The sequence below is a fragment of the Ranitomeya variabilis genome, chromosome 5 (genome assembly GCF_051348905.1).
Source record: "Ranitomeya variabilis isolate aRanVar5 chromosome 5, aRanVar5.hap1, whole genome shotgun sequence".
NCBI classification, from domain to species: domain Eukaryota; kingdom Metazoa; phylum Chordata; class Amphibia; order Anura; family Dendrobatidae; genus Ranitomeya; species Ranitomeya variabilis.
Window position 1 is genome coordinate 516,895,856 of NC_135236.1, and position 12,315 is coordinate 516,908,170.

Here is a 12,315-nt window from a genome sequence, read left to right on the forward strand (position 1 = left end):
TGTGGGCATAGCATAGGAACAACCAAGCACTTGAACATGACCTTCTTCCCATAAATAGCCTGATGATAACATGGTTCAGTGACTCCAAAAAGGGGAATTGCTTGGATCGAGGATGGTCCCTTGTTTTTCTAACGAAAACACAGCAGTTTAGCTTGTAGTAATAAAAACGAAATCTTAATGTAGAGCCTCTCAGCTTTCTGACAAATGATGATTGAATATAATTTACAGTCATAGCTTTGTACATGTAATTGAATGGTGGAATAAATACTTACCATCCAACTGAAGCATAACGTGAATTTTAAAATGTTTTTCATTGATTCCAAGAGTCCAGAATTTGCTTCAAGAGTAATAATTTTCTTGCCTACAGAAAGCAAAACAAAAAATGTCAGCTAAGACCAATGGAGAAAATACAATGCAAAAATTGAAATACTAAATTTGTTCTGCTTACATTGATTTGGTGTCTTCCAAAAATTAATGAGTAAAGGCCTCACATGTTCTTCAATGTTTTTCTAATGGCATCCATTCTTGATAGAAGGTCCAAAATATCCTCAAAATTCAACACTTACAAGGTGCTCCTTTGTCAAGAACAGCAGTATTTTTTCAGTTCTTCTATAAAGTGCATGAGCCATAGCTTAACCCATGCAATACTTAAGAAATATCCATCCTAGGTTATGCGCAGGCACAGAAATTCACAACAATGCAGTTGCAATCCAGTTGAGTCAACAAATATTTCGGACCGTATTTGGCTTCAGGATAACAGATTTAAGCAAATGCCAAAAGAGAATTGCATAGATCGAGGATGGTCTTTCATTTCTTAACTGAAAAACAAAAGATTAGTTTATAGTAATAAAAATGCAATCTCATTGTAAAGCCTCTCAGCTTTCTGATACATGATGATTTCATATTGTCTACATTCAAAGCTTTGAAAATCTGATTGAGTGCTTGAGCAATTGCTTACCACCCAGTTGGATTATGACCTGAATTCTTCAATGTCTTCCTAGGAATCCAAGAGTCCAGGAACCGCTTCCAGGTAAGTATCTTCCTGTTCTACAAAAAAGCAAAAACAAAAAATATATTTGGACAAAAAGGGAAAATTATATCCAAACATTTAAATATTACCTTAGTTTTAGTTACCTTGATTTGTTGTTTTTTAAAAAATTGTTCAATAAAATCCACACATCTTCTTGAAGGTTCTTCTGATTGAAACTTTTCTTGATGGAAGGTCCAAATCGTCTCGTAATCCAACATTTAAAAGATGACCCTTTGACAAAAGCAGAAGATCCCTTCCAAGGTTCTTCTAGAACATGCATTAGTTATGCTATGGCTCATGCAAGGAGCAAAAAGTTATTGCTCATAGCTCTGTGCATGCACATAGTTTCTCTATAATGCAGTAAAACTACTCTTTCACAAGAACCTTTACTGCATTTCTCAATGTGAAATGCGTGGGCATTGCATAGGAACAACCAAGCACTTGAGCATGACCTTCTTCCCATAAATAGCCGGAGGATAACATGTTTCAGTGACTCCAAAGAGGGGAATTGCCTGGATCTAGGACGGTCCCTTGTTTTTCTAACGAAACACAGCAGTTTAGCTTGTAGTCATAAAAATGAAATCTCAATGTAGAGCCTCTCAGCTTTCTGACAAATGATGATTGAATATAATTTACAGTCACAGCTTTGCACATGTAATTGAATGGTGGAAGAAATTTTTACCATCCAACAGACGCATAACGTGAATTTTAAAATGTTTTTCATTGATTCCAAGAGTCCAGAATTTGCTTCCAGTGAAATAATTTTCTTGCCTACACAAAGCAAAATAAATAATGTCAGCTAATACCAAAGGAGAAAATACAATGCAAAAATTTAAATACTAACTTTGTTCTACAGGGTGGGCCATTGATATGGATACACCTAAATAAAATGGGAATGGTTGGTGATCTCAACTTCCTGTTTGTGGCACATTAGTATATGGGAGGGGGGAAACTTTTCAGTGGGTGGTGGCCATGGTGGCCATTTTGAAGTCAGCCATTTTGGATCCATCTTTATTTTTTTTAATGGGAAGAGGGTCATGTGACATATCAAACGTATTGAGAATGTGGCAAGAAAGACAATGGTGTGTTTGGTTTTAACGTAACTTTATTCTTTCATTAGTTATTTTCAAGTTTATGACCACTAATATCACTGCTATGGGGGTGATTTATAGTAGATATGACTATGGGGCTGCATTATCCTGCTATGGGGGTGCATTATACTGCTATGGGGCTGTATTATAATATATATGACTATGGTGGTGCATTATACTACTATGGGGGTGCATTATACTTCTATGTTTGTGTATTATACAACTATAGGGGTGCATTATACTACTATAAGGATGCATTATCCTTCTATGGGGTGCATTATACTGCTATGGGGCTGTATTATAAAATATATGACTATGGGGTGCATTGTACTGCTATGGGGGTGCATTATACTACTATGGAGGTGCATTATACTACTATGGGGGTACATTATACGACTGGGGCTGCATTATACTAATATGGGGGTGCATTGTACTGCTATGGGGCTGCATTATACTGTATACTTCTTTTGGGCTGCATTAAGCTGCTGTGGGGATGCATTATACTGCTATGGGGGTGCATTACACTATATATGACTATGGGGTGCCTTATACTGCTATGGGGGTGCATTATACTGTTTTAGGGTACATTATACTATATACTACTATGGGGGTGCATTATACTACTATGTTTGTGCATTATACGATTATAGGGGTGCATTATACTACTATAGGGATGCATTATCCTGCTATGGGGGTGCATTATACTGCTATGGGGCTGTATTATAATATATATGACTATGGTGTTGCATTATGCTGTTATGGGGGTGCATTATACTGTATACTGCTATAGCGTTTCATTATACTGCATATGATTATGAGGTGCATTATACTGCTATGAGGGTGCATTTTACTGATATTGGGTTGTATTATGCTATATATGACTATAGGGTGCATTTTACTCTATGGGTTTCTCTATGACTATGGGATTATACTGCTATGGGGGTGTTATTCTTCTGTGGGGGTGCATTGTACTGCTATGGGGTGCATTATACAACTATGGGGGTGCATTATATGACTATGGGGGTGCATTGCACTGCTATGGGGATTCATTATGCTCTGCGTTTCCATTATTCTGCTATGGGGGTGCATTTTACTGCTATGGTGGTGCATTATACTGCTATGCAGCCACATTATAGTCCTATGGGGGTGCACTATAGTATATATGACTATGTGATGCATTGTACTGCTATGGGGGTGCGTTATACTACTATGGAGGTGCATTATACTACTATGGGGGTGCATTATACGACTGGTGCTGCATTGTACTAATATGGGGGTGCTTTATACTGCTATGGGGCTGCATTATATTGTATACTGCTTTCGGGCTGCATTAAGCTGCTATGGGGATGCATTATACTGTTATGGGGTGCATTATACTATATACTGCTATGGGGGTGCATTATACTGCTTTGGGTGTGCATTATACTGTTTATGATTATGGGGTACATTATACTGCTATTGGGGTGCATTATACTATATACAGTGGGGAAAAAAAGTATTTAGTCAGCCACCAATTGTGCAAGTTCTCCCACTTAAAAAGATGAGAGTTGGCTTAATAGACATCATAGGTAGACCACACCTATCAGAGTCAAAATGAGAAAACAGATCCAGAAAATCACCTTGTCTGATATTGCAAGATTTATTTTGCAAATTATGGTGGAAAATAAGTATTTGATCACCTAAAGACATGCAAGATTTCTGGCTCTCACAGACCTATAACTGCTCCTCTGTCCCCCACTCATTACCTGTAGTAATGGCACCTGTTTGAGCTTGTTATCAGTATAAAAGACACCTGTCCATAACCTCCATCAGTCATACTCCAAACACCACTATGGTGAAGACCAAAGAGCTGTTGAAGGACACCAGAAACAAAATTGTAGCCAAGCAACAGGCTGGGAAGACTGAATCTGCAATAGGCAAGCAGCTTGGTATTATAAAATCAACTGTGGGAGCAATAATAAAATGGAAGACATACAAGACCTCGATCTAGGGCTCCACATAAGATCTCACCCCGTGAGGTCAAAATGATCACAAGAACGGTGAGCAAAAATCCCAGAACCACAATGGGGACACCTAGTGAATGACCTGCATAGAGCTGGGACCACCATAACAAAGGCTACAATCAGTAACACACTACGCAGCCAGAGACTCAGATCCTGCAGTGAAAGACATGTCCCCCTGCTTAAACCAGTACATGTCTGGTCCCGTCTGAAGTTTGCTAGAGAGCATTTGGATTATCCAGAAGAGTACTGGGAGAATGTCATATGGTCTGATGAAATCGAAGTAGAACTGTTTGGTAGAAACAACAATTGTCATGTTTGGAGGAGAAAGAGGGCTAAGTTGCATCCGAAGAACACCATACCTACTGTGAAGCATGGGGGTGGCAACATCATGCTTTGAGGCTGCTTCTCTGCAAAGTGGCCAGGATGACTGATCCGTGTACATGAAACAATGAATGAGGCCATGTATCGGGAGATTTTGAGTGCAAACCTCCTTCCATCAGCAAGAACATTGAAGACCAAACATGGATAGGTCTTTCAGCATGATAATGATCCCAAACACACTGACAGGGCAATGAAGGAGTGGCTTCGTAAGAAGCATATGAAGGTCCTGGAGTGGCCTAGGCAGTCTCCAGATCTCAACCCCATAAAAATCTTTGGAGAGAGTTGAAAGTCTGTGTTGCCCAGAGACAGGCCCAAAACATCACAGCTCTAGAGGAGATCTGCATGGAGGAATGGGCCAACATACCACCAACAGTGTGTGCCAACCTTGTTAAGGCTTACAGAAAACATTTGACCTCTGTCATTGCCAACGAAGGATATATAACAAAATATTGAGATGATCGTTTGTTAATGACCAAATACTTATTTTCCACCATAATTTTCTAAATAAATCTTGCCAAATCAGACAAGGTGATTTTCTGGATTTGCTTTCTCATTTTGACTCTCATAGTTGTGGTCTACCTATGATGTCAATTACAGGCCTCTCTCATCTTTTTAAGTGGGAGAACTTGCACAATTCGTGGCTGACTAAGGCTGGGTTCACACTAGCATTTGTGAAAGCAGCATAGGGCTGCGTACTTCTTAATTTCAGATCCGCATACATCCGCATCCGTCCTGCGTAACTATCTTTAACATTGTGTACGCAGGGACATGCGTGGTCATGCTTTGTATGCGGATGCGTTCCTGTGCGGCGTTTTTTACGTGCCTGCCGAATGCAACATGTTAAAATAGGTGCGCAGGACGGATGCAGATGTATGCGGATCTGAAGGTAAGAAGTACGCAGCCCTATGCTGCGTACACAAACGCTAGTGTGATCCTAGCCTAAATACTTTTTCCCCACTGTATGATTATGGGGTACATTAGACTCATACGGAGGTGCATTATACGGCTTTGGGGGTGCATTATACTATAAATGACTATGGTGGTGCATTTCATTGCTGTGAGGGTGCATTATACTACTACGGGTATGCATTTTACTATATGTAAGACTATGGGGGTGCATTATACTACTATATATGACTATGAGATGCATTATATTATTATGGATGACTGTGGGGTGCATTATACTATTATGGATGACTGTGGTGTGCATTATACTGTTATGGATGATTACATAGTTACATAGTTACATAGTTATTAAGGTTGAAGGAAGACTGTAAGTCCATCTAGTTCAACCCATAGCCTAACCTAACATGCCCTAACATGTTGATCCAGGGGAAGGCAAAAAAAACCCATGTGGCAAAGAGTAACTCCACCATGGGGAAAAAAATTCCTTCCCGACTCCACATACGGCAATCAGACTAGTTCCCTGGATCAACGCCTTATCAAGGAATCTAGTGTATATACCCTGTAACATTATACTTTTCCAGAAAGGTATCCAGTCCCCTCTTAAATTTAATTAATGAATCACTCATTACAACATCATACGGCAGAGAGTTCCATAGTCTCACTGCTCTTACAGTAAAGAATCCGCGTCTGTTATTATGCTTAAACCTTCTTTCCTCCAGACGTAGAGGATGCCCCCTTGTCCCTGTCTCAGGTCTATGATTAAAAAGATCATCAGAAAGGTCTTTGTACTGTCCCCTCATATATTTATACATTAACATAAGATCACCCCTTAGTCTTCGTTTTTCCAAACTAAATAGCCCCAAGTGTAATAACCTATCTTGGTATTGCAGACCCCTCAGTCCTCTAATAACCTTGGTCGCTCTTCTCTGCACCCGCTCCAGTTCAGCTATGTCTTTCTTATACACCGGAGACCAGAACTGTGCACAGTATTCTAAGTGTGGTCGAACTAGTGACTTGTATAGAGGTAAAATTATGTTCTCCTCATGAGCATCTATGCCTCTTTTAATACATCCCATTATTTTATTTGCCTTTGTAGCAGCTGCCTGACACTGGCCACTGAATATGAGTTTGTCATCCACCCATACACCCAGGTCTTTTTCATTGACGGTTTTGCCCAGAGTTTTAGAATTAAGCACATAGTTATACATCTTATTACTTCTACCCAAGTGCATGACCTTACATTTATCCCCATTAAAGCTCATTTGCCATTTATCAGCCCAAGCTTCTAGTTTACATAAATCATCCTGTAATATAAAATTGTCCTCCCCTGTATTGATTACCCTGCAGAGTTTAGTGTCATCTGCAAATATTGAAATTCTACTCTGAATGCCCCCTACAAGGTCATTAATAAATATGTTAAAAAGAAGAGGGCCCAATACTGACCCCTGTGGTACCCCACTGCTAACCGTGACCCTGTCCGAGTGTGCTCCATTAATAACCACCCTTTGTTTCCTATCCCTGAGCCAGCTCTCAACCCACTTACACATATTTTCCCCTATCCCCATTACTCTCATTTTATGTAACAACCTTTTGTGTGGCACCATATCAAAAGCTTTGGAAAAGTCCATATATACTACGTCCCCTGGGTTCCCTTGGTCCAGTCCGGAACTTACCTCTTCATAGAAGCTGATCAAATTAGTCTGACATGAACGGTCCCTAGTAAACCCGTGCTGATACTGGGTCATGAGGTTATTCCTCTTCAGATACTCCAGCATAGCATCCCTTAGAATGCCCTCCAGGATTTTACCCACAGTAGAGGTTAAACTTACTGGCCTATAATTACCGAGTTCAGTTTTTGCCCCTTTTTTGAATATTGGCACCACATTTGCTATACGCCAGTCCTGTGGTACAGACCCTGTTATTATGGAGTCTTTAAAGATTAAAAATCATGGTCTATCAATGACTGTACTTAGTTCCTGCAGTACTCGGGGGTGTATCCCATCCGGGCCCGGAGATTTGTCAATTTTAGATATTTTTAGACGCCGCTGTACTTCCTGCTGGGTTAAGCAGGTGACATTTAATGGGGAATTATTATCACTAGTCATATTGGCTGCCATGGGATTTTCTTTTGTAAATACTGATGAAAAAAAGTCATTTAGCATATTGGCTTTTTCCTCATCCTCATCCACCATTTCACCCAGACTATTTTTAAGGGGGCCAACACTGTCATTTTTTAGTTTCTTACTATTTATATAGTTAAAGAATATTTTGGGATTATTTTTACTCTCTCTGGCAATGAGTCTCTCTGTCTCAATCTTTGCTGCCTTGATTTGCTTTTTACAGAATGTATTTAATTTTCTGTATTTATTTAATGCCTCCTCACTACCTACTTCCTTTAATTCTCTAAATGCTTTCTTTTTGTCCCTTATTGCGCCCCTTACAGCTCTATTTAGCCATATTGGTTTCCTCCTATTTCTAGTATGTTTATTCCCATACGGTATATACTGTGCACAGGTCCTATCCAGGATGCTAATAAATGTCTCCCATTTTCTTTGTGTATTTTTGTGTCTCAGGATATCGTCCCAGTTAATTGCACCAAGATCCTCTCTCATCCGTTGGAAATTTGCCCTCCTGAAGTTTAGTGTCCTTGTCACCCCCCTTCTACCCATCTTATTAAAGGTTACATGAAAACTTATTATTTTGTGATCACTATTCCCCAAGTGACCCCCAACCCTTATATTTGATATGCGGTCTGGCCTGTTGGTTAATATTAGGTCTAGCAGTGCCCCCCTCCTTGTTGGGTCCTGAACCAGTTGTGAAAGGTAATTGTCTCTCATAGTTGTCAAAAACCGATTACCTTTGCTGGAACTGCAGGTTTCTGTTCCCCAATCTATTTCAGGATAGTTGAAGTCCCCCATAATAATGACTTCTCCTTGAGTCGCAGCTTCATCTATTTGCTTTACGAGGATATTCTCCATTGCTTCCATTAGTTTTGGAGATTTATAACAAACCCCTATCAGTAATTTATTATTTTTTACGGGGTGCATTATACTAATTCTAGATGACTATGGGGTGCATTATATTATTATAGTTGACTATGAGGTGCATTAAATTACTATAAATCACTATGGGGCAGTATGGGAGGACACTTGGGGTTCAGAATGTGGGATATTATTACTCTAGTAGCTAATTAAAGAATATTATTTTTGAGGATACTGTTTTCAGCGTGGGGGAAGAGAGGCACTGTAACTGGGCAGGGCTGCACAGTCGCTTTTTTTTCTTCATCTGGCATAGTGTAGAGGTTGGGGAAAAATTGGGGAATGTGCTCTAGATAACTGCTTTATTTTCTGCAGAGACAAGTCCTAGCTGGTAGAAGCGATGGTGGTGTGCGCTGGATGAAGATGACGTCACCAGTGAGTCAGTGTGTTACCTGTACACGAGCACTGTACACTGTATACCATATAGAGAGTTCCTATGTATAATGTCACTGTTGATCACTGTATTACCTGTACACTATACACTATATACAGAGCTCCTGTGTATAATGTCACTGTTGATCACTGTATTACCTGTACACTATACACTATTTACAGAGCTCCTGTGTATAATGTCACTGGTGATCACTGCATTATATGTACACTATACACTATATACAGAGATCCTATGTATAATGTCACTGGTAAGTCAGTGAGTTACCTATACACTGACACTATACATTGCATACTATGTACAGAGCACCTGTGTATAATGGCACGTATGGTAAAATTTGTATTGTTTTTTTATTAATGATCAGTATTGTAGTATCCATTAACTATGTGGTGGTAATATGTGGTCCGGCCATGGTGTGGTGGTATTTGTTCCTTGTATGTGGTATTATTCAGTCACTATGTGGTGATAATGCGGTCTGGTCATGGTGTGGTGGTATTTGTCCCTTGTATGTGGTATTATAGGTCATTATGTCGTGGTAATATGTGGTCCGGCCATGGTGTGGTGGTATTTGTTCCTTGTATGTGGTATTATTCAGTCACTATGGGGTGATAATACAGTATGGTCATGGTGTGGTGGTATTTGTCCCTTGTATGTAGTATTATAGGTCAATATGTAATGGTAAAATATGGTCCAGCCATGGTGTGGTGGTATTTGTTCCTTGAATGTGGTATTATTCAGTCACTATGTGGTTATAATGCGGTATGGTCATAGTGTGGTGGCATTTGTCCCTTGTATGTGGTATTATTCAGTCACAATGTGGTGGTAATATGTGGTTCGGCCATGGTGTGGCGGTATTTGCGCCTTGTATGTGGTATTATTCAGTCACTATATGGTGGTGATATGTGGTCTGGTCACTGATATGTGGTATTATTGTTCATTTTAAAAAAATGTGACTCATTCCCTTAAAGAAGCATAAATAGAAATATACCTAAAAAGAGTATTAGATATTTTAACAAAATGTTTAATAGGTTAGAGTAGGGTAGGGTCCAGGCAAAAGAGTCTACCTAGTTGTGGTGGCTTCAAAAAAATCTTTTAGCCAGACAGAAGCTGCTGACTTTGCACTAATCTCCCGATATCTTCCCTCACGTAATCTCTGGTCCTCCCAAGACCTCCTTCTCTCCTCCACACTTATTCGCTCCTCACCCAACCGCCTGCAAGACTTCTCCCGAATATCCCCCATCCTCTGGAATTCTTTGCCCCAACACGTCCGACTATCAACCACATTCGGATCCTTCAGACTGAACATGAAAACCCACCTCTTCAGGAAAGCTAACAGCCTGCATTCACCCCGCTGCCTCCTCACCACTACCGGAGCTACAGCCTCACCAACACCAGAGCTGCTGCAATCCCTCAACCTACTGTTTCCCTCCCCACCATCCTGTAGAATGTAAGCCCGCAAGGGCAGGGTCCTCTCCCCTCTGCATCAGTCTGTCATTGTTATTTTGCCTACTGTAAGGGATTTCTGTAATTTGTATGTAACCCCTTCTCATGTACAGCACCATGGAATCAATGGTGCTGTATAAATAAATAATAATAATGTATGTGATCTGGTGTTAGATGGGAACTGATAAGGTGTGGTTCATGAAGACATGGTGCAGATTTGGAGTTTTCCTATGAGTGGGCGGTGGGACTGTGAAGGTTCAAGGGTTGGAGGTGGAGCCTGCACGGACATCAAGGGGGCGAGAAAATTTTGCCAGTATAGTGCCCTGAAATTCCTTGTGACATGCCCTGACTGTCATAAAAAACTCTCTGCTGCCCCACATCACCCCAGACAATAAATTTCTCTGGGGTTGGGGGGAAGATTTATTATGAGATTATTACTGCAGAGCAGATTGAGTTTACTATATTTAATAATTTCATAACAATCCTCCAGCTGCTCACCCCAACACCCACACAATAGTCCTGGCGTCATCAGCACTAAATGTAATAATCTCATAGTAAACCCTTTGTTACCTTGATGAGGTCGTTGTTTGGTCTCAGAAGAAAACTCTGCAGTCACTCAATGTGACTGCAGACTGCTGACCACTACATTGTGTGATATGCATGGGGTCACAATTCCCCTGTATTCCTAGTATGTATGTGTGGTTATGTAACCACTAATCTAAATTCTAGTCCCTGACCCCGCATATCAGCCGGGGAGCCGGCATATGGCATAACTGTAGGTCATAAGTCAGAAAGGGTCAAAGGGGTCATTTCACTGATTTTTATGTCATGTAGTGCTGATACATACTGAGACGCATGGAAGATCAAAAGGCATTGTGCATTTATCTTGGAAGGTTTATGGGGTCGTAAATTAATTGGCACTGCTCATCTCAGATTTGGAACAGATTGGCTCCATAGCACCACTTTAAAAGGATTGACAATCTTTTCTTAATTGCCCCAAGGTGTAGCATAAAATAAACTGTTTTCATAGCGTCCTGATGGGCTCCATTCCTCCAATATCAACGATATGTCCCCAATTCATATCCTGACTTAAATAATGTCATGTGACCACTGCAGCCGAGAAACAGTGTTTCCTCCAGTCTGGTAGAATAGTGAATGCTGCAGCCAATCAGTGGTCACATGACATTGTTTATGTCAGGATATGAGTGAAGAGGAACATCGCTGGTCTGAAAGGAACATGTTGCTGCTGTTAATAAGGGGTCATCTAGTAATGGACAACCCTTTAAAGCAGGGGTGGGGAATCTTTTTTCTGCCAAGGGCCATTTGGCTATTTATACCATACTTCGGGGGTCGTACATACTCCGCCCACAAAGTACATCCTGACTCTGGCACTGGGTTCAGGATGTAATCTTTCATTGCATGCTCTTCAGTGTTCAGTAGTGAACACTGTATATGTGTGTGCTAACAGAGCAAGAAGAAATTAATGAGCTGGTGGCAATAAAAATACACCTCCCTGCCCAAGAATGCAGTCCTTGAGAATCTGCCTGATAAAAGGTCATTGAGGGCCGTAAATGGCCCTGGAGCCTGAAATTCCCCATCCCTGCTTTAAAGGGAACCTGTCAGCAGGATTGTGCACAGTAACCTATGCACAGTGTCAGGTCGGCGCCGTTATACTGATTAAAATGATACCTTGGTTGATGAAATCCATTGTGTGGTTGAAATTCTCGTGCCCTAAGGTGGGGTTGGGGTATGTGGTGCTTTGATTAGATATTCATAATGCAGACTGCAGACAGGTCACTGATCCCTCACTGACTTGCCCCCTAGTTTGCATAATGAATACCTAACATACTGAATAAAATAAAAGACTTCTGCAAGTAGGTGCACTGGCACTGCGGCATAATCACATGGCTACTATGCACTTAGTCCCTTTTGCAGTTTTACTTGAGCGAGGAAAAAAAAGTTATTTTGAAGAGATCCGATAGCTGCTGTTGCGCAGGCGCCGGTGGCGCCATCTTGCTGGAGAAAAAAACTA